The sequence below is a fragment of the Ranitomeya variabilis genome, chromosome 3 (assembly GCF_051348905.1).
Source record: "Ranitomeya variabilis isolate aRanVar5 chromosome 3, aRanVar5.hap1, whole genome shotgun sequence".
NCBI lineage: Eukaryota > Metazoa > Chordata > Amphibia > Anura > Dendrobatidae > Ranitomeya > Ranitomeya variabilis.
In genome coordinates, this window is record NC_135234.1 from 510,139,415 (window position 1) to 510,155,589 (window position 16,175).

The 16,175-nt window shown below is 45.6% G+C and overlaps 1 pseudogene; it reads right to left on the reverse strand.

Moving 5' to 3' along the window:
- Window positions 1-2,436: 2,436 nt before the first annotated feature.
- Window positions 2,437-4,077, reverse strand: LOC143817724 (piwi-like protein 1 pseudogene; annotated as a pseudogene).
- Between the last annotated feature and the right edge of the window lie 12,098 nt (window positions 4,078-16,175).

The window sequence follows — 16,175 nt, forward strand, 5'->3', positions numbered from 1 at the left end:
AGTGGGGCCAGATGAGATCACATGTAGCGATGCCCAAAGCTTTGAACAGCCATGGTCACATGAAGGTGATGGTGGGAAAGTGTCACAAGAGGTGGAAGATGATGAGACATAATTGCCAGAAAGTCAGGAGGATGAGCAGGGTGTGGAAGTGGAAGACGAGGTGGTGGATGACATAGTGACTGACCCAACCTGGCAGGAGGACATGCAGAGCGAGGACAGCAGCACATATGGAGAAGGAGGGATATCACCCCTTCAGGCAGGAAGAAGCAGTGTGGTGGCCACAGACAGAAAGCGTGCATCCATAACACCAACATAAGGGAAATTGCCATTCCAACTGTTCGAACATCCCGAGTCTGGTTATATTTTCAAGATTCTGCCGATAACCCCAAACAGGCAATTTGCAGCACCTGCCATGCCCGCATCAGCAGGGGTAGCAAAACTACCAGCTTGACCACCACCAGCATGATAAGTTACATGGCAGCAAAGCACCCGACTTTGTGGGCTGAACCCCAGGCTCCAGGAACACTGTTTGCAGGTGACACCACTGCTTCTTCCACTGTTTGGCATAGAAGCCAGTCCCCAGTCCACCATGTGTGTGAAGATGCCTTTAGCCCTGCACCTGTTGTTGCCCACAGTTAAGCAGCACCATCATCAAGCCCGTCCACGTCCTTGTCTCAGCACAGCCTTCAGTTGTCTATATCCCAGTCATTGGAACGCAAGCGGAAATACCCAGCCAAAGCCCCACAGGCCACAGTACTAAATTCTAATATTTCTTATCTGCTTGTGTTCTAAATATTGCTTTTTAGGCTCGTTCTGATGGAAGCTTTCCGCAACCTGATGGTGGCGGCCATCCCAAGGTACTCGGTCCTCAGTCGCCACTATTTCTGCCAGTGTGGCATACCGGCATTACACCAGCATGTGTCCCACAACATTACCCGTGCCCTCAACAATGCTATTACTGGGAATGTCCACCTAACCACGGACACGTGGACTAGTGCTTGTGAGCAGGGATGGTACATCTCACTGACGGCACACTGGGTTAACACAGTGGAAGCCGGGACCCAGTCAGACCTTGGGATGGAACACAGATTGCAGGCCTTGCATCAATCAGGGTTGCCCCCACAGTCTACAGCTCCTGCACCTCCTCCTCCTCTTCAGCCTCCGTCTGTGAAATGAACACATCAGTCAGGAGCTGGAAGCACTGCAGCACCTCCTCGGCCAAGCGGCAAAAGGCTGTGCTGAAGCTAATCTGCTTAGGTGACAAACTGCACAATGCTGAAGAGTTGTGAAAAGCGCTGAAAGATCAGTCAGATATTTGGATGACACCACTGAACCTACAGCCAGGCATGGTCGGGTGTGACAATGGCCGTAATCTGGTGGCGGTTCTGAGGCAAGGTGAGCTCACACACATACCTTGCCTGGCCCATGTGCTTAACCTCGTGGTTCAACATTTTCCAAAATGCTACCCGGAGCTGCCGAATCTGCTAGTGAAAGAATGCCGTCTGTCTGCCCATTTTAGAAAGTCAGCTACAGCTTCACCCGCCCATGCCGGGCTTCAGCAGCGTTTGCAGCTTCTGGCTCAGTGACTGGTGTGTGATGTCCCCACGCATTGAAACTCTACACTGCATATGTTGGAAAGGATTTGTGAGCAGAAGAGGGCAGTTGTTGACTACAAGCATTAAAAAATTCCCACGTGAGAACGCTGGCAGCAGATGTCAGAGTTTGTTGTACAACCAAGGAGTCCAAGCGAGAGAGACAGAATTACAATCCAGCTCAGAACAGGGGAACAATGGCAAAGTTCTGGGACAGTTTTTTCAGACCCTCCCATCATGCCAGCACAGAGGCAAGGGGTGCTGTCACAAGAAGTGCAATGTTTGGGAAGATGCTGAGGGAGTACCTTGCAGATCGTACAAACGTCCTCCGGGATTCCTCTGTGCCTTTTAATTATTGGGTATCCAAGCTGGACACATGGCATGAACTGGCTCTCTACGCCTGGAGGTCCTGGCCTGCCCTGCTGCTAGCGTTCTGTCAGAGCGGGTTTTTAGTGCCGCCGATGGAATTATAACAGGTAAGTGCATCCGCCTGTGAACTGAAAATGCTGACAGGCTGACTTTTATAAAAATGAACAAGGGCTGGATTGGGCAAGACTTCAGTACAAAAATCACCAAAAACAAATGTATGTCTGTTATGTCAGGCTGAGGCCTGGTGTATCTATGGTGGAAAAATCATAGCTTAGCAGGCATAAGTTGCATAGTTCTGTCTGCTAGCCTTGTTCAACTCATTTTTATTTTTTTCCAAAAATCAGCAAAAAACAAAAACCAATTAATACAGTCTGTTATGCCAGGCTGAGGCCTGGTGTATCTGTGGTGGAAAAATCGTAGCTTCGCTGGCATAAGTTGCATAGTTCTGTCCGCTAGCCTTGTTCTACTCTTTTTTTCAAAAATTTGCCACAAACCCCCCAAAAAAGTCCTCGACTTCAACCAACATCGCCCATTTCATCTTGATGCGCATATGCTGGGTGACTTTGAAAATGTTCTGCAGAAGAGCGTTCGCCGCTTCCTAATTTCTCCGGGTGTAAAAAAGTAGCCAATTATTCATATCTTGGGGGCTGATCAGGACAGGACCCCTCAGCTCTCACAACCAATCATCAAACTGTGGATTATATTCAGCAGATTTGTCTTTTTGCAGGATTTTTTTCTGGAGGTGCGATTCCCCTTTGAACTGTAGGAGTTCAGTATCGAAATTCAGCCTCCAGTCACGTAGCTCTTTCTGAACACTCCCATCCTTGTGTATGTAGTTCATGAACTTCCCAAATTGCCGCTCCCTCTGTTCTGATGGTAAGCGGGTGTGAACGGCCAGGTCTTTTATGATGTTGAAGTCGTTTCTCATTCTGTCAGTCAGACATGTTAGGTAACAGAACTCTGGCACTAGTACGATGGCTCCATCTGTGACTCCCGGCTTGGGCCTGCGGGGGGATGTTCACGATTAGCGGATGGATCATGTCTTTCACTTGTTCATTGCATTGGTTCTTATAGTAGTCCACAAAGCTGATCTCGCTTCCGTCTGCCTTCTTGAAGGTGGATGCTGTAGTCATGTTCCAGGCGATCTCGTCTATACGATAGGTTTTAGTGTTGTACTTGGTGAGGACGATCTGTCCGAGACATCCTTGCAGCAGACGTCCTGGAACCTCTGAGGGCCACACTAGGAGTAGAGGCTGCTCACGATGTTATGCACAGTCTTGTTCCAGAGGACTTTATGGCTGACATCAATGCTGAACATGATGCTGGACTCGTACTGGAGGATGGAGGTGGAAAACCCCGGGCAGATGGCGAGTCGGTGGGCTCTGACTTCGGTGGCGTTGCTCGGGTTGTAATAGTTGTTTCCTATCTGCTTCATATCCATTATCTTCAGGAGTCTTCAGAAAATGATGTTATAGAAATGGAAGCAGGTGGGCAAGGTTGGTGAAAGCTTGTTGGTCAGGGTGATTGTTATCCGCACGAGTTTCGAGTTATCCACATTTCGAGTTTGGCTGAACACCTCGGTGACCTTATTCAGTCTTTTTGGTAAAAGCAACACGGTTCCATCAAACACCTGCACCTTCCCGATGGTTTCTTCTTACTGGTACAGGAGGACATACCGCAAATGCTTGGACTCCATGGCGGGGTTGAAGTCAACATGATACTGGTACAGGGCCCACTGTGGTTAATATGGTTGGTCACAAGAGCAATCTTGGTTCCAGAGGTGCCAGCTTTCAATTTTTGGACGTGTTCGATTGTCTGCTGGGTGTTCACCCCGAAGTCATGGAAGTCACGGTTACGACAGCCCCGTTCCCCGCTAGACACTTCTGCAAGTCCGACTGACACCTGCAGAACCTCCGGCGATGATCTCTCTGCTGCCGCTGCCGGCGGACCTCTCTGGCACCCTCTTCCGAATGAGCAAAGGCTCAGGCACTGGCTGCTGAGATCTGACTGCTGGCCGGGGTCCTTGGGGCTGCTGTACCTGTCCAGGTGGTCTTTGTGGACCCTGCTCCTGCACATGAGCTCGGCCGCGGGCCCGGGTTCTTGCTCGGCCGCTCATCTTTTACTTCATATACAAACCACACACTAGTGTGTATTGTGCTTAGTTTTTAATGAGGCCTTCATCAATGTTTCCTCATTCTCCACCACTAGATCACCATGGTGAACATGTTGTATGCTGCTACAGCCATTCAATTTTTGGGCAAGGGTGTCTATGATACCCATAAATAATTTTTAAAAACTGTAACCCCTATGGGGAAATGTTTGACAGCCCATGCACTTCGTGTATGGGCATTACAAGTCTAGGAGACATGCTCCTTTACATTGGGCCTAGTTTTTAATAAGGCCTTCATCAATGTTTCCTCATTCTCCACCACTAGATCACCAGGTTTAACGTGTTCTGTGCTGATACACCAGTGCAATTTTTGGCAAAAGTGTCTATATGATGGTCGTTACCAATTTGAAACCAAAAGAAATGTTACTCCCCCCGGGGAAAATTTCGTAAAAAGGAGATGTACGTATCTTCTTCCAATTTATCATTATATTTTCCATTTTTCATAGCTCTGGACAGTCCTCTAATGAGGTAGTGTATACCTCTACAATAGAAAATTATTCAAAGATTGTTTTATATTATATTTTTATTTATAGCCCTGCCTCTGAGCTGTTGCTAGGGACAAACATATCTTGCTAGACACATTCTGGCTTCATATTTATGAACCTGTCTTCGCCCCTCCCTTTTGTTATTTACTTTCATAGGTGGAGTCACATTTTTTATTTATTTCTTTTATTTCAGTAGGATTTATCTTATGTCTCCTCATTCTCCAACACTAGATGACCAGAGTTAACTGGTTTTGTGCTGCTACAGTCCAATTTTTGCCAAGGTTGTCTATGATGACCATAAAAGATTTTTTTTTAAATTTAACCCCCAGGGGGAAATATTTGTCAGCCCATGCACTTACTGTATGGGCATTACAAGTCTAGGAGACCCGCTCCTTAAAATTGGGCCTAGTTTTTAAGAATGCCTTCCTCAAGATATCATGATTCGCCGCCACTAGATCACCATGGTTAACGGGTTTTGTGCTGCTACAGCCAGTCCAATTTTTGGAAAGGGTGTCTATGATGCCCATAAAAGATTTTGAAAAAATGTACCCCCCATGGGGAAATGTCTGGACAATTTTAGTACTCCAAATGTTTTATTTTGGTGTCATAGCCTACTTATGGACACATTTTTGGTGGGCCAAAAAACAACAAGAACACATTTTGATCACTCTGTTATCTCCATCAGATGCACGGTGTATCTGTGGTGTCCAAATCCTTCCTTTGTAGGCATACATTGCATTTTTTGATCTGCTAGACTGCTACCCTTGATGTATACAGTATTTTGTGGTTTTTAACATTTTAAAAAATACATCCCACATATTGAAACAGTCTGTTATCTTAGTCACACATCTGGTCCATCAGTAGTCTTCAAATCTTGTCTTTTCGGACATGCATTCCATTTTTTGCTCTGATACCCTTGGTGTATACAGTATTTTGTGTTTTGAAAATTTAAAAAAATATATCCCACATGTTGAAACAGTCTGTTATCTCAGTCACACGTCTGGTCTATGTGTGGTTTTCAAAACTTGGCTTTTCAGCCATACATTCCAGTTTTTGGTCTGATACCCTTGCTGTAGACAGTATTTTGGTTTTTCTTAAATTTTAAAAAATACATCCCACATATTGAAACAGTTTGTTATCTCAGTCACACGTCTGGTTTATCAGTGGTCTTCAAATCTTGTCTTTTCAGACATACATTCCATTTTTTTCTCTGGCACCCTTGGTGTATACAGTATTTTGTGTTTTTAAAAATTTTTAAAAATACATCCCACATATTTACACAGTCTGTTATGTCAGCCACATGTCTGGTCTATCAGTCGTCTTCAAATCTTGTCTTTTCAGACATACATTACATTTTTTGCTCTGGTACCCTTGGTGCATACAGTATTTTGTGTTTTTTAAAATTTTTAAAAATACATCCCACATATTGAAACAGTCTGTTATCTCAGTCACACGTCTGGTCTATCAGTGGTCTTCAAATCTTGTCTTTTCAGACATACATTCCATTTTTTGCTCTGATACCGTTGGTGTATACAGTATTTTGTGGTTAGAAAATTTAAAAAAATACAGGCCACATATTGAAACAGTCGGTTATCTCCGTCCCATGTCCATTATATGTATGATCTAAAAAGAGGTTTTTTTCATGCATACATTCCAATTTTTGGTCTGTTTAACCCCTTCACCCCTGAGGGTGGTTTGTACGTTAATGACCAGGCCAATTTTTACAATTCTGACCACTGTCCCTTTATGAGGTTATAACTCTGGAACGCTTCAACGGATCTTGGCAATTCTGACATTGTTTTCTTGTGACATATTGTACTTCATGTTAGTGGTAAAATTTATTCGATATAACTTGCGTTTATTTGAGAAAAAAATGGAAATTTGGCAAAAATTTTGAAAATTTCGCAATTTTCCAAAATTGAATTTTTTTGCCCTTAAATCACAGAAATAGGTCACGCAAAATACTTAATAAGTAACATTTTCCACATGTCCACTTTACATCAGCATGATTTTGGAACCAAAATTTTTTTTTGTTAGGGAGTTATAAGGGTTAAATGTTGACCAGCAATTTCTCATTTTTACAACACCATTTTTTTTTAGGGACCACATCTCATTTGAAGTCATTTTGAGGGGTCTATATGATAGAAAATACCCAAGTGTGACACCATTCTAAAAACTTCACCCCTAAAGGTGCTCAAAACCACATTCAAGAAGTTTATTAACCCTTCAGGTGGTTCACAGGAATTTTTGGAATGTTTAAATAAAAATGAACATTTAACTTTTTTTCACACAAAATTTATTTTACTAAGGGTAACAGGAGAAAATGGACCCCAAAAGTTGTTGTACAATTTGTCCTGAGTACGCTGATACCCCATATGTGGGGGTAAACCACTGGGCGCATGGCAGAGCTCGGAAGGAAAGGAGCGCCATTTGACTTTTCAATGCAAAATTGACAGGAATTGAGATGGGACACCATGTTGCATTTGGAAAGCCCCTGATGTGCCTAAACATTGAAACCCCCCACAAGTGACACCATTTTGGAAAGTAGACCCCCTAAGGAACTTATCTAGATGTGTGGTGAGCACTTTGACCCACCAAGTGCTTCACAGAAGTTTATAATGCAGAGCCGTAAAAATAACAAATCATATTTTTTCACAAAAATGATTGTTCGCCCCCAATTTTTTATTTTCCCAAGGGTAAGAGAAGAAATTAGACCACAAAAGTTGTTGTGCAATTTGTCCTGAGTACGCTGATGCCCCATATGTGGGGGGGAACCACTGTTTGGGTGCATGGCAGAGCTCGGAAGGGAAGGAGCGCCATTTGGAATACAGACTTAGATGGATTGGTCTGCAGGCATCACGTTGCATTTGCAGAGCCCCTGATGTACCCAAACAGTACAAACCCCCCACAAGTGACACCATATTGGAAACTAGACCTCCCAAGGAACTTATCTAGATGTGTTGTGAGAACTTTGAACCCCCAAGTGTTTCACTACAGTTTATAACGCAGAGCCGTGAAAATAAAAATTCTTTTTTTTTTCACAAAAATGATTTTTTTAGCCCCCAGTTTTGTATTTTCACAAGGGTAACAGGATAAATTGGACCCCAAAAGTTATTGTCCAATTTGTCCTAAGTACGCTGTTACCACCATATGTGGGGGGAACCACTGTTTAGGCGCATGGCAGAGCTCGGAAGGGAAGGAGCGCCATTTGGAAAGCAGACTTAGATGGATTGGTCTGCAGGCGTCACATTGCATTTGCAGAGCCCCTGATGTACCCAAACAGTAGAAACCCCCACACGTGACCCCATATTGGAAACTAGACCTCCCAAGGAACTTATCTAGATGTGTTTTGAGAACTTTGAACCCCCAAGTGTTTCACTACAGTTTACAACGCAGAGCCTTGAAAATAAAAAAATCTTATTTTTCCCACAAAAATGATTTTTAGCCCCCCAAATTTTAATTTTCCCAAGGATTAAAAGAGAACTTGGACCCCAATAGTTGTTGTCCAATTTGTCCCGAGTATGCTGATACCCCATATGTTGGGGTAAACCCCTGTTTGGGCGCACGGGAGAGCTCGGAAGGGAAGAGCACTGTTTTACTTTTTCAACGCAGAATTGGCTGGAATTGAGATCGGACGCCATGTCACGTTTGGAGAGCCCCTGATGTGCCTGAACAGTGGAAACTCCCCAATTCTACCTGAAACCCTAATCCAACAACACCCCTAACCCTAATCCCAACGGTAACCCTAACCACACCCCTAACCCTGACACACCCCTAATTCTAATCCCAATCCTAATCCCAACCGTAAATGTAATTCAAACCCTAACCCTAACTTTAGCCCCAACCCTAACCCTAACTTTAGCCCCAACCCTAACCCTAACTTTAGCCCCAACCCTAACCCTAACTTTAGCCCCAACCCTAACCCTAACTTTAGCCTCAACCCTAACCCTAACTTTAGCCCCAACCCTAACCCTAACTTTTGCCCTAACCCTAGCCCCAACCCTAACCCTAACTTTAGCCCTAACCCTAGCCCTAACCCTAGCCCTAACTCTAGCCCTAACCCTAGCCCTAACTCTAGCCCTAACCCTAACCCTAGCCCCAACCCTAACCCTAACCCTAGCCCTAACCCTAACCCTAGCCCTAATGGGAAAATGGAAATAAATACATTTTTTTTAATTTTATTATTTTTCCCTAACTAAGGGGGTGATGAAGGGGGTTTGATTTACTTTTATAGCGTTTTTTTATATCGGATTTTTATGATTGGCAGCTGTCACACACTAAAAGACGATTTTTTATAGCAAAAAGTTTTTGCGTCTCCACATTTTGAGACCTATAATTTTTCCATATTTTGGTCCACAGAGTCATGTGAGGTCTTGTTTTTTGCGGGACGAGTTGACGTTTTTATTGGTAACATTTTCGGACACGTGACAGTTTTTGATCACTTTTTATTCCGATTTTTGTGAGGCAGAATGACCAAAAACCAGCTATTCATGAATTTCTTTTGGGGGAGGCGTTTATACCGTTCCGCGTTTGGTAAAATTGATAAAGCAGTTTTATTCGTCGGGTCAGTATGATTACAGCGATATCTCATTTATATCTTTTTTTATGTTTTGGCGCTTTTATACGATAAAAGCTATTTTATAGAAAAAATAATTATTTTGGCATCGCTTTATTCTGAGGACTATAACTTTTTTATTTTTTTGCTTATGATGCTGTGTGGCAGCTCGTTTTTTGCGGGACAAGATGACGTTTTCAGCGGTACCATGGTTATTTATATCCGTTTTTTTGATCCTGTGTTATTCCACTTTTTGTTTGGCGGTATGATAATAAAGCGTTTTTTGGCTCGTTTTTTTTTTTTTTCTTACGGTGTACACTGAAGGGGTTAACTAGTGGGACAGTTTTATAGGTTGGGTCAGTTTTATAGGTTGGGTCGTTACGGACGCGGCAATACTAAATATGTGTACTTTTATTGTTTTGGTTTTTTTAGATAAAGAAATGTATTTATGGGAATAATATTTTTTCTTTATTTAGGAATTTATTTTTATTTATTTTTTTTATACATGTGGAAATTTTTTTTCAACTTGTTTACTTTGTCCCAGGGGGGGACATCACAGATCGCCAATCTTACAGTTTGCATAGCACTCTGTGAGATCGGCGATCTCACTCATCGCTGCAGGCTTACAGAGCTGCAGCTACAGCCTGCTCCTGACCCGGAAGTACTCCCTGCAGGACCCAGATGCAGCCCCGCGGCCATTTTGGATCCGGGGCCTGCAGGGAGGAGACACTCGGTACAAGGTGAGTAAATTCCCTTGTACCGATCGTCTCAGGGAAGCACGCAGGGAGCCCCCTCCCTGCGCAATGCTTCCCTGTACCGCCGGTACACCGCAATCATGTTTGATCGCGGTGTGCCGGGGGTTGATGTGTCGGGGGCGTTCCGTGACCGCTCCTGGCACATAGTGCCGGATGTCAGCTGCGATAGGCAGCTGACACCCGGCTGCGATCGGCCGCGCTCCCCCCGTGAGCGCGGCCGATCGCTCTGACGTACTATCCCGTCGGTGGTCATACGGGCCCACCCCACCTCGACGGGATAGTACGTCAGATGTCAGAAAGGGGCTAATACCCTAGGTCTATACACTATCTTGGTTAAAACAAAAAAAATTATAGTGTGGTAGTTCCATGACACGCCTCATCTATCTGTGGCCTACAAAGTGTGCTTTTGAGGCTTTCATTATCCTTTTTTTGCTGTGTTACCCCAGCTCAAAACAGTAAAACTATTTTGTCATGAATTCTTTTTTTTTTAAATTTACCCACCATGGGAAAATGTTGGTCAGCCCATACACTTAGTGTATGGGCAGTAAGAGTCTAGGAGACACGCTCCTTGGTAATGGGAAAGTTTTGTTTAGGAGGCCCTCCTCCATGTTTCTTCAAAGGGGGATTGGGGTGCGTGCAAATTTTGGTAAAGGCAACCCTTGCATTGAATGCATAAGGAACATGTATGGCAGGACCAACTGAAGACTGTGAAGTGGGTTTTCCTGTGGCCATCCAGTATCTGGGTTAAAAGTCTTATTGGGGTGCATATGACTTGATAGCAGGGCAAGCCTTGCATTCAATGCAACATTTTTTCAGGAGGCCCTCCTGTACCTCTCATGAAAGGGGTATTGGGGTGCATTGTAATTCTTGGCAGCCCAGCCACTCACAGCATAGGCAATAACAGCATAGGAGACCCACTGTTTAATAATGGCCCTTTAAGAATATTAATGCATCCTGATACCCCTCTAAAAATAGGCTTTGTGACTTTAAGAGTCCCTCCTTCAGAAATTAAACAAGATGTGTCTCCTTATGTGTCACACACCACATGGCCAGCTAGGGTTGTTAAATGTTACAATGACATTTCCTAGTGAATGCATTTGTATTGGTTGAAAGCAATGTTAAAGTTGAAAAACTCATCAAGAATGCTGCGTGTGAACATAGCGCAAGTGGTGGAGGAACATTTTGGTCTGGGGTTAACTATTTTGCCTTATATACAAGTCATTACCCTGGAAAGGATGTGCCTTAACATATTTCCCAGCAAAATCCATTTTGGTTTTGTTTTTGTATGTTTTTTGGTGCACCTGTAAAAATGGCGTGTAACTCTGACAACATTGCTTACAGCTGTGACCTAGGAGTCAGAAATGCTTCCAAGGGCGATCCCCATGATGTTCCCGTGTCATTTGAGCAGTGTTTCCATAATTTTCAGACTTTTTAAGACTTTAAAAGGATCCCGGAGGGATCGCGGTAAAAATACTTGGGTTTCCCATAGACTTATATTGGGCTCGTTGCTCGGGTCAAGTACCCGAGTATTCCAATTTGTTCGACTGAAGCAACAAGCACCCGAGCATTTTAGTGCTCGCTCATCACTAGTAAAGATGAAGATTTGGGTACTCTCTTCTATATATCTTCAGTATGTGGGTTGTATATAGGTGTAACTGTAAACTGTAGCCATGATCCGATTGCACTTGGGAAGAATGGCAGATGAGCATCATACAAGCAGGCAGAGGACCAGGACTTTGCCAAGGGAAGGTGATCCTGATCCTTGTGAAAGAGGCAGTGTCTGGGCATACAAGGAGAACATTCTCTCCCCTATATGCTGCCCTGGTGAGCTAGTGATTTTACTGTCCATTTACTGACAAGTGACTAAAGATACATCCCCTCCCCCACCCCACCCTCAGTTATCACTCCGCTATCCTGTGTAGTGTTGCATTTATTCTATGCTATGGAAGCTGAAAATGACTATGATGTGGTTTTATACATGCTTGCTGAGTGGAGAATTGTATTTCTGGAGAAGTTTTATGTCCCAGGAACTGCATCTGAGCAGGTGTTGGGGATGATTTGGAGACTACCATCAGCATTTGGACAAAGAAAAGAACTGTAGCTCAGCAGAGGGGGGTCACCACAAGGCAGCAAAAGATCACTGGATAAGGAAACTGAACCATGACAATTAGAGACAGAGTTAACCCTTCAACATTAGATTTAGTACATGTATTCTATTTATCCTTTTTATTTTATGTAACTCTTTATACTGTATTGTTTTGTCCAGTTTTACAACATGTTTGTATATTTTTATAAACACTGTGTGATGCTGAGTCACTTCTCACGAACAAGTCACGAGTAGTGTTGAGCATTCCGATACCGCAAGTATCGGGTATCGGCCGATACTTGCGGTATCGGAATTCCGATACCGGGATTCCGATACTTGCCGCGTATCGGATACCAGAATCGGAAGTTCCCAGATTCAAACTGCACAAATTCAGCCAATGAGAATGATTCCAAGTGTGGGCACATCCTGTTCAGCATGCAGGGCATGAAACTACTGGCATGGCTGTGATTGGCTGCTGAAATGATGTCATGATGCAGTTTAAAAGTCGCTGGCGCCATTTTGCGCTCACTCTGCTGTGAATTCAGTTAGTGACAGGACGCTGTTTGCTGACTGAGGGCCAGTTTAGAGATAGCGATTTGCTTCTTTGTGCTTTTCAAAGGCTAATTTAGCAACCGCTGTGTTCACCTACTATTCACCTTGCTTTTGCCTTGCAGAGCTGTTTTCACAGCGATCTGCAAGGTCTGTGTGTGTGTGTGTGTGTGTGAGTGCAGCCCACTCTCTAGTCTGAGTGCAGCCATAGGCCATCCATAGCTGGTTGTATTCAGTTCAGGGAGGGTGGTTCATTGCCTCATACTGTTTTTTTTTTTTGTTTTTTTTTTCAAGTAGTGTAGTCTGCTGCTCATTTTTTCAAAAAATTCCTATTAGTGTCTTTCCACCCGTCTCCAGCTAACTTGTGGAAAAACACTACATAGGATAACGTAGAGGAGGGTTTTTGGGCCTTGCAGCGCCGTTTACGGCTGTCTGCACGGTCTCCGTGTGACTGCAGCTCGCCCTGTAGTCTGTGAGCAGCCATAGCCTGGTTGTCTCCAGCTCAGGGTTCTTCACTGCGTCATACCGCAAAATCAATTTTCATTTTGTTTTAAGTAGTGCAGGCTGCTGCACATTTTTTCAAAAAATTCCTATTAGTGTCTTTCCACCCGTCTCCAGCTAACTTGTGGAAAAACACTACATAGGATAACGTAGAGGAGGGTTTTTGGGCCTTGCAGCGCCGTTTACGGCTGTCTGCACGGTCTCCGTGTGACTGCAGCTCGCCCTGTAGTCTGTGAGCAGCCATAGCCTGGTTGTCTCCAGCTCAGGGTTCTTCACTGCGTCATACCGTAAAATCAATTTTCCTTTTGTTTTAAGTAGTGCAGGCTGCTGCACATTTTTTCAAAAAATTCCTATTAGTGTCTTTCCACCCGTCTCCAGCTAACTTGTGGAAAAACACTACATAGGATAACGTAGAGGAGGGTTTTTGGGCCTTGCAGCGCCGTTTACGGCTGTCTGCACGGTCTCCGTGTGACTGCAGCTCTCTCTGTTGTCAGTTCAGTCCCCAAAAAATAAATAAATAATAAAGTTCACCAAACACACCAGTGACACCACTTAACATTTGTGTAGGCCACATTAGCTCATATTAAAGTCTAGTCCACACTTTAGAAAATTAGTGTTTCTTATACCTGTTAGGAGTTGTTCAGGAATAAGCACACAAAGCCTTTAGTACTTTTCTGCTTATCTTTATCAGTCAACCAAGATGAAGAAGGCAGTGAGTAAGGCACGTGGGCGTGGGCGCGGAGCAGGGAGAGGACGTGGGGATTCTGTGCCTGCTGCGGGCACCGGTGACTCATCAGCACCCACTTTCACCAGGGAACAGTCCTTCATGCGCAGCTTTGTCGCAGAGCGCCGTACACCGCTGCTGCGTGTCCATCTGACAACAAATTGAAGTCGTTGTCAGATGGATGGCAGCTAATGCATCATCTTCAATTAGTGCCACATCCTCTCAGACACAGAGCACTGGAGAGCAGCCATCTGTCTCTTCACCACCTGCCAAATTGCCCAGGCAGACAAAGAGCCCAGGACAGGAGCCGTCTCTACTTCTGTTCTCTGAATCTCTTGGCTTGGAAACAGGGGGCCAGCCAAGCAGCATCGGAGAAATGGAAGAAGAGGCAGGGTGCAGTGATGCCCAACAGCTTTTTCTCTCTTCCTCTGAAGAGGCGGGTGGGCCAGTGCTTCCGGTCACCACATTGCAGGCCGCATCCGCTGATGATGACACTCAGGTGCCACTTTCTGGTGCGTGCTCTGCTGCTGAGACTACCCAGGAGGAGCAGTTGGGGGCAGAGGGTAGTGTAGATGATGAGGTCCTTGACCCATCTTGGCGTGAGGGACAGGAAGGTGGTGGGAGCAGCTCTGAGGAAGAGATTCCCCATACGGCCCAAAGAGGGAGAGGGAGGGGGAAGACTGCGGATCCTGCAGCCTCCGCTTTGGCACCCGTTAGGAGCATGTCTCTTCCAAAAGCCAAAAAGGGCGCTCCCAAGACTTGCAGTGCCTGGTCCTTTTTTGACACAGTTGCAGATGACATTTGCTATGTCAAATGCAAGGTGTGTCATCACAAAGTAAAAAGAGGTCGAAATGTCAGCAACCTCAATACCTCCAACATGTGGAAACATGTGCGCAACAGGCACACGGCGGAGTTACAAAAACACACTGAAGAGCTAGGCCAAACAACAGCGGCAGCTACCACCTCTTCAGCTCGTGTTGCCTCTTCCTCCAGCTCACACGCAGCTGGTTCGGCTTCCTCCCAGGATCGCCGTGGAAGAACCTCTGGCCCTGTTGTCCAGAGACCCGCTGTAATTCCACCCGCAGCACCACGTTCCCAGTCATCCACACACTCCCAACCCAGTGTACAGCCATCGGTAGTACAGGCATGGGAGAAAAGGCGGCCTTTCTCGTCAAACCACCCACGAGCACAGGCTCTGACTGCAGGCATTGCCAAACTTCTGTCACTGGAAATGCTGTCATTCAGGCTGGTGGAGACTGACAGCTTCCGTGACTTGATGTCATTGGCAGTCCCACAGTACAATGTGCCCAACCGCTTTTACTTCAGCAGGCAAGCCGTCCCTGCCCTGCACAAGCATGTGGAGGGACACATAAAACACGCGCTACTGAATGCCGTCAGTAGCAAGGTCCACCTCACCACCGATGCGTGGACCAGTCAACATGGACAGGGGCGATACCTTTCCCTCACTGCCCATTGGGTTAATGTCGTTGAGCCGGGTACAGATCGTGCGAGTGGCGCAGGACGTGTCCTGCCCACTCCAAGGATTGCAGGAATCCATTCTGTACGCATTGACTCCTCCTCTTACACCAGTTCCTCAGAATCATCGCTGCAGGAGCCGTCACAGTCCACCTCCACATGGACCCGTGATGAACGTTTACCTGTTACGACCGACATGAGCACAGCCGTGGCCAAACGTCAACAGGCCGTCTTGAAATTAATTTCTTTGGGGAATCAAAGCCACACAGCGCAGGAGCTCTGGAATGCCATCAAGCAGGAGAGCGATGTGTGGTTTGTGCCAGCGAATCTCCAGCCAGGCATGGTAGTGTGTGATAATGGCCGAAATCTGGTGGCAGCTCTGGGCCTCGGCAACCTCACTCACATCCCATGTCTGGCACATGTGCTCAATTTGGTCGTGCAGAGTTTTTTGAGGGACTATCCGGATCTTGATGCACTCCTGCACAAGGTCCGCCTAGAGTGTGCTCACTTGCGGCGTTCCAGCACAGCAAAAGCGCGCATTGCGGCTCTGCAGCGCCGACACCACCTGCCGGAACATCGCATCATATGTGACCTACCTACCAGGTGGAATTCCATGTTACATATGTTGGAGCGGTTGTGTGAGTAGCAGCAAGCTGTAATGGAGTACCAGCTGCATCAGGCGCAAAGAAGTCGCACTCCGCGCCGTTCAGACTTCACAACCACAGAGTGGGCCACTATGAATGACGTCTGCCAGGTTTTGCATCCCTTCGATTATTCCACGCGGATGGCGAGTGCAGATGATGCACTAGTCAGCATAACTGTCCCCCTTATCTGCCTGCTTGAAAAATCACTGCAAGCGCTAAGGGATGATGTTGTGGAAGAGGTGGAGGATGAGGATTCAACATTTCCATCA